Source organism: Silene latifolia, chromosome 3 (genome assembly GCF_048544455.1).
Source record: "Silene latifolia isolate original U9 population chromosome 3, ASM4854445v1, whole genome shotgun sequence".
In the NCBI taxonomy this organism is placed as follows: Eukaryota; Viridiplantae; Streptophyta; class Magnoliopsida; order Caryophyllales; family Caryophyllaceae; genus Silene; species Silene latifolia.
The window spans coordinates 98,741,521-98,758,916 of NC_133528.1; the positions used below are offsets into that span (position 1 = coordinate 98,741,521).

Below are 17,396 nucleotides of genomic sequence, written 5' to 3' on the forward strand. Positions count from 1 at the left end.
TCATTGGTGAGCCACCCATATTCGATGTCAAGAGGATTATGCTTGACCCACTTGTACTTGTTAATCATGGCATCCATGTCAATGAGATGACCCCCTTTTTTCGCCACATACTTGCTATCCTTGTTGAAATTCGGATCAAAGTACTTGGCCAAGAGAGTAACTAGACATCCATTTACGATAAAAGCGGTGCCTTCCTTTCCACAATCAACATTGAGCCATCTTTCCACCAAAAGCCTTAGAGCATTGTAAGGCTTGGTGAATTCCCTTCCAATATTTAAGGCCGACTCAAGTAGAACACAATCGAGCTTGGTAAAGTGGTTAGTGTCTTTTCATGCAATGATAGTATTCCCGACGACCTTGTGCCACACTCTAATGCCCGGATGGTGGACTAATAGAGCGCGACAAGCATGAAAGTTCTCAAATTTCTTCCCGGAAATCGCCTCCCAAAGAGGAGCGGGATCATATTTTTCGGGCTTCTTATAATAACGAGGTGTATCACTAAGACCTAATGCTTTACTCAAAACATCAAAGGTGATGCGCCTATTCACATTGGCAAGGCGGAACTCGATGTATTCTCTAGTATCTACCTTAGTCACTTTCAATGAACTCAAGAATTCCAAGGTAAGGGAGAGGTATGTCAATTCTCTTGTAGTAAACAATTTTCCCAACCCCATGGCTTCAAAGAAGGCTTTTGTTTGTTCAAGAACACCCAATTTGTTCAAGGCATCTTCACATAGGAATTTGGTGGGTAGAATGGATTTCTTAGCATACTTGGCAAATGTATCCCTATGGGAGTTAGAAATGAAAATTACCTCCGGATAGTTTGATAATTGAGCAATTTCCGGAGTTGTTGAAGTTGTTGCTTCCAAGGGAGGATTTTGTTGTTGTTGAACTTCCAAGCTTGCACTAGCAACCACCATAGCCATTGAAGCTTTCTTTGCTTGAAGGCATTGTTGCCTTTTTGAGAGTGCCTTTGCCTTAAGTGCCTTTGTTGATCCTTTTGTTCTTGCCATTGATGATTTTACCAAGAAAAGATTGAAAATCTTCAATTTCCAATTATACCCAAATCGATTTTAAGATGAAAGGCTTTGCCTTTGTATTTCAAAAATCGACTCAAAGGTTGAAGATTTTGGTGCTTGGATTGATTATTGTTGGAAAAGGAGAGATTAATTGTTGTTGTAAGGAAGTTTGGATTTGATTTTGTTGAATTTGGTTGAGGAAATCTTGTTTTGGTGATGGAGAGGATGAGGGTTTTGGAGTTTTGGGGGTTTTGGTAGTGTTTTGAATGTATGAATGAAGGAATGAATGTGGGAGGGGTATTTAAAAACACCCAAAATTTTCGAAACTGCAGGGGAAGACGAGCGGATACCATTCGGGACGCTCGGATTCTGCTCAATCTGGGTTCAGGAATTCGCGCCTAAAGACGAGCGTCTTTTAGCTGGGACGCTCAGATTCTTCAGTTGCAGGACGAGCGGACTCCCTTAATGACGGGCGGATTCTGTTACAGCGAGTTTTCTTATTTTGCACTGGCAAAAAGACGGGCGTCTTCTTGCAAAGGCGAGCGGATTCCTTCAGACGAGCGTCTTCTCTGCTGGGATGCTCGGATTCTCTAACAGTCCCAAAATTTCAATTTTGCAGCTCATTTGGACGGACGGATTCTGCAACAGACGCTCGGATTCCCAAAAGACGAGCGGATTCCCCTTAAGGACGCTCGGATTTCACCTGGTCTACCCGGATTCAGTTCCATCCGTGCACTTGCATATCCCGTGTCATTTTTCATTCTTCAAATCCCGTATTCTTCATTGTAGAGGCACTACAAAGGCATGAATAGCCTAGGCAATTGCTATCCTCACACTAAGCTAAAGCACTACACATCAATTAAATCATTAGTCCCTCCCTCACTTCTCTCAAAAATGATAATTATCTTGATCAAAGCATAAAAATCCAAAAATGACAAAAATGCAATGTAAGAATTAAAATGCGAGTTAGGGAGTTAGAAATATTTACAAATGGTGGTTTGGAGAGGACTCCACCAAACTCTCATCCTTAGTGAGATGTCATGGGGGCATGTCCAAGGTGTTGTTGATGTTGCTCAACACCTTGAAGAAGTAGTCAAAAGCTTGTTCATTGTCATGATAAAGATCCTCAATAGATCTTTGCACTTGTTGTCCTTCATGTTGGTCATGATTGATAGCATTACCAATATAGGGATTGAAAATCCCTTCAAACTCATCGTCCCAAAGACCACAAACTTCATTTACTTGGTCACTAAAGATCTCTTGAGTTGATAGAGACAACTCTCCCACTTTCTTGTCATGGCCAATGAGGCCATCCTCTTCATTGCTTGACTTTGGTGAGCTTTTCAAGCTCTCTTTGTCACAATTCACTTGCTCTTTGAATGGAGCATCATCAACTTTCTTCTTCCATCGGAATTCCGACTTCTTCCTATCATCCTTCCGGCTATAATGATCAACCATAAAACATGGTTCATGCAAATGGGGAGCTCTCATGTTCTTGTCAAGATTGAAAGTTATGCTCTCATCTCCCACTTCAAGAGTGAGCTCTCCATGCTTCACATCTATCACCGCACCCGCGGTGTGCAAGAAAGGTCTACCTAGAATGTCTGGAATATTGGAGTCTTCTTCCATGTCAACAATGACAAAGTCCACCGGGATGAAAAATTTCCCAACTCTTACGGGAACATCTTCCCATATCCCTAATGGTGTCTTCATCGATCTATCGGCCATTTGGAGTGTGATATTGGTGCATTTAAGCTCTCCCATCGCTAACCTTTTGCTTACCGAGTATGGCATAACACTCACACTAGCCCCTAGATCACATAAGGCTTTGTTGATCATGGTGTCGCCAATGGTACACGGTATTGAGAAGCTTCCCGGATCTTTAAGTTTTGGAGGTGAACTCCCTTGAAGGATTGCACTACTCACCTTAGTGAAGGCGATAGTTTCAAGCTTCCGGATCGACTTCTTCTTTGTAAGGATGTCTTTCATGTATTTTGCGTAGGCCGGCACGTGATTGATTAATTCCGTGAAAGGAATCGAGACTTCCAAATTCTTCACAATCTCCATAAATTTTCCAAGTTGGTCATCAAATTTGGGCTTGGCTTGACGACTTGGAAAAGGAAGTCTAATCACAATGGGCTCCTTCTCCTTGACTTTGTCTTCATTTTTCTTTGAAATTTCTTCTTTTGATGGTTCTCCATCCTTGGAGTTTTGCACAATTTCTTCTTCGTCACTAGCTTCCACAACTTCATCCTCAACTTGCTTCTTTGGTGCTTCATATCTCATACCACTCCTGAAGTGAATGGCACTAACCGTTTCATGTCTTGGGGGATTACTTTGAGGTGGTAATTGCCCCTTTTGTCTTTGTGAGCTTGAAGATGCTAGTTGAGTCAATTGGGTTTCCAACATTTTGGTGTGAGCTAGGATGTTGTTGATGGTGATTTCCTTTGCTTGACTATCTTTTTGCATTTGAGTGAAAAACTCTTATTGATTCTTTTGCATTTGGAGGACCGCTTTTTGAACATCAAAACCTTGGTCATTTTGTTGATTGTATGGAGTTTGATTTTGGTAACCTTGGTTTTGGTTGTAAATGGTCTTTGATTTTGGTTTCTCATGGGAGGTGGGGTGTATGTTGGTTGAGGGTTTTGAACATTTTGGCTTTTGTATGAGAGATTTGGGTGGAATTTGGTATTTTCATTGTAATAATTGGAGTAAGGGGTACCACTCTTGTATGCTTGAAAAGCATTCACTTGTTCATTTGTTCCCCTACATTCACTTTGGTCATGTCCCAAAGTTCCACAATTCTCACATATCCCACTTGGGATTGATGAAGATGCCATCATGGCATTAACATGATGCTTTGGTGATTTTGAGGCTTCTTAATTCCTAGCCATAGCTTTTTCAAACTTCAAATTGATGGTATCAATGTGAGCACTAAGTTTAGCACCCAATTGAGTAATGGAGTCCACTTCATGCTTTCCTCCTCTGATAGCCTTGCGAGGTCTACTATATTGTGAGTTATGGACCGCCATTTCCTCAATCTTGTTCCAAGTTTGATTGTCGTCAACTTCGGTGAACATTCCATTTGATCCCATGTTAAGAATGTTTCTTGAGTCTCCATAAAGACCGTTCCAAAATTGTTGTACCAAGAACCACTCGCTAAGTCCATGATGAGGACATGAGCGGCAAATTCCCTTGAATCGCTCCCAAGCTTCATATAAGGACTCTTCATCTCTTTGCTTAAAACCCGTAATTTGAGCTCTTAGCATGTTAGTCTTTTTCGGTGGATAGAACTTTTTGTAGAAAGCTAGAGCCAATTTCTTCCAAGAATCAATTCCAAGAGTAGCCTTATCAAGGCCTTTCAACCATTGTTTCGCGGTGCCAATTAGAGAAAAAGGAAATAAGACCCATCGAATTTGGTCTTGAGTTACACCGGTTTGAGAAATCGCATCACAATAGTCATAAAAAGTCTCCATATGAGAATGAGGGTCTTCACTAGGCATCCCCCCAAATTGGCTTCTTTCGACTAATTGGATAAATGCGGATTTGGCAATAAAATTTCCGGTTAAGTGTTGTGGTGTGGGAGTACCATTAGGTAGGTTCTCCTCGGTGGGTACGGAATGTGATGAAAATTTAGGCATTGTGGGTTAATTTTGTGTTGGATTTTGTGTTGGGTTCTCCTCACCTTCTCTTGCAAAAGGGTTGATGAACTCAATAGTGTTTGGTTGAATATCTACAACCTCACCAATACCTCTCAAAGTTCTTCTAGCAAGTATTCTATTGTTTGTCAAAGTCCTTTCAATTTCGTGATCAAAGGGTAACAAGTTACCTTGTGACCTTCTAGACATGCAAAATATCAAACAACTCGGAAATAGTTAGAACAAACCTTGAGGAGTTTTACTTCCCCAAGGCAAAGAAAGACACAACTAATAACACTATAAGAAAATCTAAATCAAGTTAACACCGTCCCTGGCAATGGCGCCATTTTTCGTCGTGTCCTCTTAGGAGGTTTAGTTTTCGGAACTTGTCGTTAGGAGCACCTAGACCAAAACACAATTTATAACTTCACAAACAACTCTACAATTAGTATAGAGGCAAGTAAAGGTCGGATCCCAAGGGACGGGAATTGAGATGAGATTTTCTATTGCAACTAGTGGTGTCTAAGGGTGTCACAATTTGGGGTTTGAAGTAGAAGATCACTAAACTAAATAGCAATGAAAGTAAACAAGCAAGATGATTAAAAAGGGATGTAAACAATTGATAAAAGGCACTAGGGTGTCATGGGGTTATAGGGGATTCATGGGAATTGATCATACAAACATATTCTCAAATTATAAGCAAGCAATTATTGTTGTGATGGATCGAGTTGGTTTATATCTTACAATCCTAGGAAAGTTTGGGTCCCGGAGCCGAATCGATTAGATTGTACAACACCTACAAGTCGAATTAATCTTCCCTACTCAACTATATGCATGGTCTAATGAGACTCGAGTTGGTTAATGTCTTACAAGTCTCATTGAAAAGATAGGTGATGGGTAAAAAATGCAAGGATTCATAGGCTCGCATTTCATCAAACATAACATGTGCATAAGTTGAGATCACAACAAGCAAGCAAATTAACTATGAAAACATATTAAATTAAGCATGAATCATTCCCCATGTTGGTTTCCTCTAATTACCCATTAACCCTATCTAAGGAAACTACTCACTCATTATCATGTTAAACATGCTAGCAAGGTTGTTAATCATACCAACAAAGTGAAACATGATGAATAAATGAAGATAATTAACAATAATTAAAAAGGGATTAAGAGAATTATACCTACTAATTATTCCAATAATAAAGCAAAGAATAATAGAAGTACTTGATGCTTGATTGGAAGGTTGTCAATCTCCCAATAATAACCCAAATAATCTTCAATTACCCAAAATAAAAGATGAACAAAAGAGAGATTATGGAAATGAAACTTGTATTAAAACTTGATTAAATGTTGATTACAAGATTAAAGAGAGATTTGATTGATATTAACTACACTAAAGATTGCGAAGAAGAACATACTCTTCTAATTAGACTGATGGGGTATTTATAGTGGGGATTAGGTACATAAATTAGGGTTAACTAAGGGCTTAAATGACGATTAAGTCCTTGAGGAATCGCCGGTCTCTAGGGAGACTCCGGTCTCCTTTTTGCCGGTCTTAGAAAAATATGCGCATCTTTCCTTGAAGCTTGTAGAAGACGAAATGGCTGACAGGCAATCCGAGCGTCCAGGGCACGGGACGGGCGGATTCTGGTGATTCTGGACGGGCGACCAGCTGGGGAAGACGGGCGGATTCTGCGTGTTTTGGACGGGCGTCCACAGGGGGAAGACGCTCGGATTCTACTTCTTGGACGGGCGGCTTGTAGACAATCTGCTTGGATTGTCTTACAGCTTCGTTCCTTCTTCTTTTCTTCCTTTTTCTTCATAGAATCCTTGAGGATTTCCTCGGGGATGCAAGGATCTTTTCTCATCATTGCTAATCTACTTTAGTATGTACAAAGGCCTTCTAATCTTGTCTCTCCTTGATGCTTGGTCATTGAATTCAATCAATTTAGCTTCATTTTGCCATGAAAATACAAGGTTTGTACTCCTTTCCTACCAAGGACACAAAACCTCAAATAATATGCAAAACAAAGGACTAAAGACAATAAATGACCCAAATATGCACTAAAAAGCATGGGAACATGGCTAATTCGGGGACTAAATATGCTTAAATTATGGTCACATCAACATAAGCATCACATCCCCAAATTTTCATGTAGGATATATTAGGAACTCTTCCCTTCCACATCTCATATGGAGTCTTTTCGGTTGTCTTCGTGGGACTATTATTCAAAGATCTAATTGCGGTTTGAATCGCAAATCCCCAAAACGAGTTTGGTAGCTCGGTTTGACTCATCATTGATCGAACCATATCAAGTAGGGTTCGATTTCTCCTTTCGGCAACACCATTGAGTTGTGGTGTTCCGGGTGGAGTAAGTTGTGATATAATACCACAACCTTTCAAGTGTGAATCGAATTCAAGGCTAAGATATTCTCCACCACGATCGGATCGTAGTGCCTTTATCCTTTTGTTCAATTGGTTCTCTACTTCGTTTTGAAATTCCCTGAATTTCTCAAAAGCTTCACTTTTATGCTTTATTAAATAGATATACCCATATCTACTCAAGTCATCGGTGAAGGTTATGAAGTAGTCATAATTTCCTCGAGCGGTGATACTCATTGGTCCACATACATCGGTATGTATGAGTCCCAATAGTTCACTTGCTCGTGTCCCTTTACCACTAAAAGGATTTCGAGTCATTTTGCCAAGAAGGCAATATTCGCATGTTCCATATGATTGATAATCAATTGGTGTAATCACATTAGTCGAAATAAATCTTTTGATGCGATTCTCGTTTATGTGACCTAATCGACAATGCCAAATGAACGATTCATTTGGATCACTTGATTTGAGTTTCTTTGATTGAATGTTGTAGATGTCATTAGTCGGATTCGAGGTTTCTAAAATGTAAATGCCATTAATGGAAGGAGCCTGGCCTATAACCAAGTCGTTCCTTGAAATTGTACAACGATTGTTCTTAATGACAAAACAAAAACCGTCCATGTCTAACATAGCGATAGAAATAATGTTTTTAGAAAGTGTAGGCACATAAAAACAATTATGTAAATACAACTCAAATCCATTAGGCAAAGCTAATACATAAGTTCCCTTGGATTCGGCCGCTACTCGAGCTCCATTTCCAAGGCGTAGATCCACATCTCCTTTGCTAAGCCTCTTCACGTCTCTTAACCCCTGTAAATGATTACAAAGGTGAGAACCACAACCGGTATCCAGTACCCATGTCGTACTGGAAGTATAATTTACATCAATAACATAAATTTCCTTAGGAATTTTACCTTTTGGAACGATGATTCCCTCCCTTATATTTCGCAAATATACGGGTCAATTCCTAAGCCAATGTCCCATGCCATAGCAATAATGTCACTCATCTTCAACTTTCTTGAAGTTTTTCCCTTTCTTTCCCTTGTTCTTAAACTTTTTGCTCTTGGAAGCAAGAACTTGATTGCTTGAGCTCCCACTTGTTTTGGCATCTTTCTCTTCCAAAGACAAATATCCTATAGATTTTATAAGGCGATCTTCCTGAGACCGGCTCACAAGAGATCTTGTAGTAGTAGTAGGAGGTTTAGAAGAAGTGATGAATTTTAGGTTTCCATCCGAACCTATCCCAAAATGAAGTTCTCTAGTAGTGTCGAAATCATTGTTGAAGCAAACGTCGTCAAAAACATTGTGGCAAGACTCAATAGTTATCGGTGTAGTAGCGTTTGATGGATTCATTGTAATGACCTACAAGTATGGAGGAAAAGGAAATATTAACATTTGTCTTTTTAATATCATACTTGTAAATAAATTAACAAGATATGAGCATTTATATAGTGACCTCTACCCAACTATTATAAATGATTCCAAGATCCAAATTCATATTAACTTGGGCACGGTGTGGCCGATGAAACCCTTATCAATATAACTCGGTGGATTAAGTCTTTAATCGATTCTACTTTTAGAACTCTTGGTCGATAAAATTACATTAACATTTATCTTTAGCCCGGAACACATGCAACTACGGTTACGAATACTTTCGTTGAGCTCAATCCAAATTTCGAATAAATGTGTCCATGATTCAAACCCACATCAACTTGGGCACGGTGTAGCCGATGAAACCCTCATTAACATGAATTCGGTGGATAGACATTTATCACCCACTTCCCCTACGTAACAAGGTTTGTACCCCGGTGTGGCCGAGTGCACTCCCTCACTAAATAGGTTTTCATGGTTTCTACTTTTTGGTAAGGTTAAGTCTCAATTGTTTATTTTTAGCGAGAGGTCATGTCAATTTATTATCTATCACGTTTTATGTGAACTAAAGCGGTGAACTACGATAATTGTAATTGACACGGTCGATAAACTCGATTAAAATGATAATGCATGTTTTAGTTATGGCGATTTAGCGATGCATGCAACATATAAATAAAATCCTAGTATGGCCTTCCTAGAATAGTAAATCTAATAAACTATTAAAAATTCGGAAACCAACTCCTTTGGTCCCTTGAACTTCGGTCTTGGCACGCATCTCGAGGTAACACCGTCTTCATGGAAACTCCGGGAAATTACAAAGTAATAAATAAAATTGTAAATGAATTACATAACTTCCTATTATACATTTGTAATTAAAATAAAAATAAATCTATTAAATTACAAAACAGTGATACGAGATCACAATAAATTACAACCGAATCGATATTCCCATACATTTCGGGTAATATCAATTAAAACTAAGGCCATACTAAGTAAAATTACATAATTCAAAATTACTTAAACATAAAATATGACAATCATAAATAAAATGCAGCATTATAATATGTATGAACATGCCCATTTTATGCTAAATCACCTTTAAGGACCCAATATCATATATTAATCGGTTTTTACGGATTTGCGTGATTTAAACTTTTAAAAATCACAATAATTACATAAATTCATATTTATGTACAAGTTAATTACCCTAATCAACTTAGGACTCAAAATTACTCTCCACTAACATATTGACAATAATTAACTTATATTTCTTAATATTGTTCATAAATGGACTCAAAATACAAAAATTATGCCATAAACCTCAAATTAAATCATAAAAAATTTCAAATAATTTCAAAATTTGAAATTTAAACTTATGAACATTCTGGAAAAATACCATGACACTCATAATGTTCAAAAATATAGGTTAAAAAGTTCGAAAAAATTATCGAGGAAAAACAATGTTGCGGTTTATCGGATTTATCAATTATAACCATAAAAATATGAGAAAAAATATTTTTATCAACTTTTAAATTTTAGATCTGAAATATGTGATAAAATTCAACATGTGACGTTTTTCCTTAGTCATGAAGTATGTTTTAGCAATTTTTACTAATTAAAGTCACTATTTATGTGATTTTTCATCAAAAATTCATAAATCATGCATAAAGACTTCATTATAGCCAATTATTTTACACACATCTTGTAAAATTTCATGTGACAACATACTAAATTTCTATGACCATATTCGAAATATTACTCATATTAACCTATTTTTCCATTTAAATACGATTTTAACTTGAAAAATCCATATTTCGAGCATAACAACTCATTTTATTATGAAACTTTACAGGCCATCATTAGATAATATATGTGAAAACATATCCAAAAACCACTGGAAAAAACGAAGTTTAGCTATTTTTAGTCCAAAAATGACATGACATTTTTATCTTAAAAATCACATTTTAATGTCATTATTATATAAAATGAACAATAAAATCCATAAATAAACCCAAAAATCCTAAAAAAAATTTAGGACCAGAAACTTTAACATGCATAATTAATTTCGTGATATATCATAATAAACACAAATTTATAAGTTTTGTTTGTTAATCTTATAACTCGGAAAAACAATAACCGATTTGCATGCAAACAACCTAAGGCTCATGATACCTCTTGTTATAAATCTATATCTCATTTTTTCGACATATTCATATATGTTACAATTAATTTAGTCATAAAATTAAATATAGATCTTATGCATGCAAACATGAATAAGAATAGAGGAGAAATCGTTTTCCTTACTATAAAATTTTGGATCAAAGGGCACAAGTAAGATCTACTTCTTACTTGTTCTTGAGCTTTACTTATATGGATGAACAAGATTCAAAGATAGAATCCCTCCCAAAGATGAATACCCAAGATAACCTCTTAAAAGATTAATATTACTTGATCTAGAACAATAATAATCTTTACTAAAATTGATCCAAAACTATTGTTTTTGTCTCTTGATATTTCGACCAAGAGAGGATGATTTTGGAGTTTTATTTCTCTAGTTTCTCTTAAGATGTTGAGAGAAAAATTCTATTTCTTACTCTAGAAAATTAGAATTATGTGAATGAATAATAAAAGAACCCATTTGATTCTCTTTAGAGGGCAAAACTGGTGGGTGTGGAAGGGTGCCCCATGCATGGGCTTGATTCTCTAACCAAGAATATAGGCATGCAAGGCTAGGTGTAGGTTTTATAATTATGTTTTCCACTTATAAATAATCAACACAATTTTATCCTAATACACCCTCCATTTCGGTATACACACATAAAATGGATGAGTCCATTTTATTTGTGATTTTGTCAATAGGTCACATGTGACACATTACATGACGTCTTATATATAAAATATATTTTTAACAATTAAAAATCAACATATTAATAAAATATGTCACTTATAAAAATTAACATAGTAATTCACAATTACTTGTACCAAAATGGTTTACCAATTTATAAATCACAACATCTTGTATTTATACTAAATTATTCATTCAGTTTCAATTGTTTCCGTTAAACAATAATTTCATCTAAGTAATAAAACAACTTGATTACTTAGACCGTATATTATTTAATCAAATTACAATAAGACACGTAAATATTACTTCCAAAATCGTCCGTCAATTTTAAGTAATTTAATTAACTCGTATCGTCATACGATCAATTAAATATTCAATTAAGAGTGTTACCCTTTAGGTATGACCTAAGGGGATCAAATGATCACCACCGTCGCACGACAGTAATGTCAAACTCTAGTCAGTCAATCATTACCGATATGTGTGGACCAGTTGACTGTAAAACATTACATCCCACATGTATTCTTAAAGATGAGATTTAAACATGTGATCATCATGATCGACAGTTGTGATCGCATTATTGTCGGAGCACACATATTCCAACACCATTATTGTCTTATAATAATTGTCCCACAAATTCTTATAAGTCTTATGATTAATTATCTACATAATTAAATAGTAATTTGATCAAACAACAATTATGTGACAAATTAATAAACATATATTCACTCAACTTATTGAGTAATATTTTATCATTATATCAACATATAATGAGTCCCATAATAGCTAGTTAGTTAAATTTAAAACCTCCTGTAAATGTAAATAACTAATTACCTCTACCTCGAAATATTTATAAAACCTCAACATAATTTAGTGAATTAACATATTAATCCACTAAATAGGATCTTATTTAATCACATTACAATAAGATACATATTTCCTCTCATAAATATAAATTGTTCATATTTAAGGAATTAATCAACTTGTATCGACATACAATTAATTAACTTTAGATTTGACCTTAAGGGATCAACTGACCACCACCGTCCCACGACAGTAACGTCAAACTCTAGGAAGCCAATCGTTACCGATTAATGTTGATCAGTTGACTATATAATAAATCATCCCTTACGTATTCTTAATATGAGATTTAATTGTGATATTAAATCATGTGATCGCACTATTGTTGAGGACACATATTCCAACAATCTCCCACTTGTCCGAGACAAGTGTGTGTCACCAATTCTCTTGTCCTATTACAATCTCCCACTCAATGCAAGGTGTCTTGCAGGTCGTACTTGCAATAGATCATATCTTAAGCGGTTTCTTCGATCTGGAGTGTAACTGTCTGACCGGAATTATCTACCATAGATACCTTCCGAGCGTGGCCACGCATTTCCAGTTCACTACTCCTCGAGTGGCCTTGAGATTTCAAACAACCCTGACAAGGGGTAGACAATTCCTATCGCATTATTTCCTTTGTTCAGCCACAGTTCATCATAACCCAAAATATACCCATTTGACCTCATTTACGACAATCGTAGAGCATAAATCAAAGCTAATCAGATATTTGTACCAGCTTGGACGAATAGTCTCAAGTCAGAAGAATTGACTCATAAGAATATTATAGTAGCTCCTGCCACGACCAGGCTTTATGAATTACCAGAACACTATAAGCGGTAACTGCCCGACAGGGTGTCCCATACAGTCTGCCTATGTGATCGACTAGTCATCCCATATGACTCTATGGCACATGAACTTGCCATCAATCGCATCACACTCTAGTCACTTCAAGACATCACTTCATATAAGTAACTAGGAGCGAATACCATGTCAATCCAGTTCAGTTTAATGGGGTTCAATTTGTCTCTATAACCCATTTGGATATAACAACGTAACGGGTGAGTTTAATAAAATTCAAACGATAAATGCGATTATCGTATATGAATAGTCAATACACTATTACTACTTCATATCTTATAATCTTTAGTGTACCTTTTACACTAGTTGAAATGCAATAAAAGCTTGTGATGTGACCATTATTTGAGCATATTTAGTCCCCGAATTAGTCTCGTTCCTATGCTTTTTAGTGCATATTTGGGTCATTTACTATCTTTAGTCCTTTGTTTTGCATATTCTTTGAGATTTTGTTTCCTTGGTAGGAGAGGAGTGCAAACCTTGCATTTTCATGGCAAAATAGAGCTAAATTGATCGAATCTAATGACCAAGCATCAAAGAGAAGACAAGACTAGAAGGCCTTTGTACATAGTATAGTAGATGGGCAATGATGAAGAAATCTTTGCATCCCCGACAAAATCCCGGAGGATTGTTGGGAGAAGAGAAGAAGAAAAGAAGAAAAGATAGTTGGGACGAGATCCGCTCGTCCAACCAGGCAGGACGCCCGTCCAAGACTGCAAGAATCCGAGCGTCTTCACCATAGGGACGCCCGTCCAGAAGCCTTCTAGGACGCTCGTCCAACCTTGAAGGCCGCTCGTCTAGCCACCTAAGAATCCGCTCGTCCCGAACCTTGGACGCTCGGATTGTGTTACAGACCCACACGTCCTCTTCTTGCTCCATGAAAGATGCACATATTTTTGAAAGACCCGCAAAAAGTAGACCCGCATCTTTTTCTGAGAGAAGCGATTCCTCAAGGACTTAATCGTCATTTAAGTCCTTAGTAAACCCTAATTTGTGTACCTAATCCCCACTATAAATACCTCATTAGTCTAATTAGATTAATCATGTTCTTCTTATCAATCTTTAGAATACTTTATATCATTCTAATCTCTTCTTAATCTTGTAATCAACTTCTAATCAATTATTAATACAAATCTCATTTCCTTAATCTCTCTTTTGTTCATCTTTTATTTTGGGTAATTGAAGATTATTTGGGTTATTATTGGGAGATTGACAACTTTCCAATCATTCATCAAGTACTTCTATTATTCTTTGCTTTATTTTGGAATCATCATTAGGTATAACTCTCTTAATCCCTTTTTAATTATTGTTAATCATCTTCATTTATTCATCATGTTTTGCTTTGTTAATATGATTGACAACCTTGTTAACATGTTAAACTTGATAATGAGTGAGTAGTTTCCTTAACTAGGGTTAATAGGTAATTAGGGGAAACCAACATGGGGGATGATTCATGCTTAATTTAATATGTTTTCATAATTTATTTTCTTCCTTGTTGTGATCTCAACTTATGTACATGTTATGTTTGATGAAATGCGAGCCTATGAATCCTTGCATTTTTTACCCATCACTTACCTTTTCAATGAGACTTGTAAGACATAAACCAACTCGAGTCTCATTAGACCATGCATATAGTTGAGTATGGAGGATTAAATCGACTTGTAGGTGTTGTACAATCTAATCGATTCGGCTCCGGGACCCAAACCTTCCTAGGATTGTAAGATATAAACCAACTCGATCCTATCACAACAATAATTGCTTGCTTATAATTTGAAAATATGTTTGTATGATCAATTCCCATGAATCCCCTATGACCCCATGACACCCTAGTGCTTTTAATCAATTGTTTACATCTCATTTTAGTCATCTTGTTTGTTTACTTTTATTGTTATTTAGTTTAGTGATCTTCTTATCTCAACCCATATTGTGACACCTCTAGACACCGCTATTTGCAATCGAAAATCCTACATCAATACCCGTCCCTTGGGATCCGACCTTTACTTGCCTCTTTACTAATAGTAGAGTTGTTTGTGAAGTTATAAATATTGTTTTGGTCTAGGTGCTCCTAACGACAAGTAACCGAAAATTAAGCTCCGAGTGAGTCCGACCAAAAATGGCGCCGTTGCCGGGGACGGTGTTAACTTGATTTGATTTTCTTAGATTGTTATTAGTTGTGTCTTTCTTTGCCTTGGGGAAGTAAAGCTCCTCAAGGTTTGTTCTAAGTGTTTTCGAGTTTTTAGATATTTTGCATGTCTAGAAGATCACAAGGTAACTTGTTACCCATTGATCACGAAATTGAAAGGAATTTGACAACCAATAGAAGACTTGCTAGAAATACTTTGAGAGGTATTGGTGAGGTTTTAGATATTCAAACAAATACTATTGGTTTCATCAACCCTTTTGCAAGAGAAGGTGAGGAGAACCCAACACAAAATCAATCACAAAATAAACCCACAATGCCAAAGTTTTCATCACATTCCGTACCAACCGAGGAGACCCTACCCAATGGTACTCCCACACCACAACACTTAACCGGGAATTTCATTGAAAAATCCGCATTTATCCAATTAGTCGAAAGAAGCCAATTTGGGGGGATGCCTAGTGAAGACCCTCATTCCCATATGGAAACATTTTGTGACTATTGTGATGCGATTTCACAAACCGGTGTAACTCAAGACCAAATTCGATGGGTCTTATTCCCTTTTTCTCTAATTGGCACCACAAAACAATGGTTGAAAAGCCTTGATAAGGCTACTCTTGGAATTGATTCTTAGAAGAAGTTGGCTCTAGCTTTCTACAAAAAATTCTACCCTCCGGAACAGACTAACATGCTAAGAGCTCAAATTACGGGTTTTAAGCAAAGGGATGAAGAATATTTGTATGAAGCTTGGGAGCGATTCAAAGGAATTTGTCGCTCATGTCCTCATCATGGACTTAGCAAGTGGTTCTTGGTACAACAATTTTGGAATGGTCTTTATGAAGACTCAAGAAACATTCTCAACATGGGATCAAATGGTATGTTCACCGAAGTTGTCGACAATCAAACTTGGAACAAAATTGAGGAAATGGCGGTCCATAATTCACAATATAGTAGACCTCGCAAGGCTACTAGAGGAGGAAAGCATGAAGTGGACTCTATTACTCAATTGGGTGCTCAACTTAGTGCTCATACTGATACCATCAACTTGAAGTTTGAAAAGGCTATGGCTAAGCTTGAAGAATCCTCAAAATCACCAAAGCAATAAGTTAATGCCATGGTAGCATTTTCATTAATTCCAAGTGGAATATGTGAGAATTGTGGAACTTTGGGACATGACCAAAGTGAATGTAGGGGAACAAATGAACAAGTGAATGCTTTTCAAGCATACAAGAGTGGTACCCCTTATTCCAACTATTACAATGAAAACACCAAATTCCACCCAAATCTCTCATACAAAAGCCAAAATGTTCAAAACCCTCAACAAACATACACCCCACCTCCCATGAGAAACCAAAATCAAAGAAACTTTTTCAACCAAAACCAAGGTTACCAAAATCAAACTCCATACAATCAACAAAATGACCAAGATTTTGATGTTCAAAAAGCAGTCCTCCAAATGCAAAAGAATCAACAAGAATTTTTCACTCAAATGCAAAAAGATAGCCAAGCAAAAGACATCACCATCAACAACGTCCTAGCCCACACAAAAATGTTGGAAACTCAATTGACCCAACTAGCATCTTCAAACTCTCAAAGACAAAAGGGGCAATTACCACCTCAAAGTAATCCCCCACGACATGAAACAGTTAGTGCCATTCACTTGAGGAGTGGTATGAGATATGAAGGACCAAAGAAGCAAGTTGAGGATGAAGTTGTGGAAGCTAGTGACAAAGAAGAAGTTGTGCAAAACTCCAAGGAAGGAGAACCAACAAAAGAAGAAGTTTCAAAGAAAAGTGAAGAAAAGGCGAAGAAGAAGGAGCCCATTGTGATTAGACTTCCATTCCCGAGTCGTCAAGCTAAGCCTAAGTTTGATGATCAACTTGGAAAATTTATGGAAATTGTGAAGAATTTGGAAGTCTCGATTCCTTTCACGGAATTAATCAATCACGTGTCGGCCTATGCAAAGTACATGAAGGACATCCTTACGAAAAAGAAATCGATCCGGAAGCTTGAAACTATCGCCTTCACTAAGGTGAGTAGTGCAATCCTTCAAGGGAGCTCACCTCCGAAACTTAAAGATCCGAGAAGCTTCTCAATACCGTGTACGATTGGCGACACCACGATCAACACGGCTTTATGTGATCTAGGAGCAAGTGTGAGTGTTACGCCGTATCCGGTTAGAAAAAGGCTAGGGATGGGAGAACTTAAATGTACCAACATCACACTCCAAATGGCCGATAGATCGATGAAGACACCGTTAGGGATATGGGAAGATGTTCCCGTGAGAATCGGCAAATTCTTC

General features: G+C 37.0%; 2 non-coding genes across 2 annotated transcripts; one reads left to right on the forward strand and one right to left on the reverse strand.

Moving 5' to 3' along the window:
• The first annotated feature begins 4,181 nt into the window (after positions 1-4,181).
• LOC141650472 (small nucleolar RNA R71) lies at positions 4,182-4,288 on the forward strand. Its single transcript, XR_012546502.1, has one exon. It is a non-coding gene; the product is annotated as a small nucleolar RNA R71 (small nucleolar RNA).
• Positions 4,289-15,782: 11,494 nt separating this feature from the next.
• Positions 15,783-15,889, reverse strand: LOC141650503 (small nucleolar RNA R71). Its single transcript, XR_012546531.1, has one exon. It is a non-coding gene; the product is annotated as a small nucleolar RNA R71 (small nucleolar RNA).
• Positions 15,890-17,396: the final 1,507 nt, after the last annotated feature.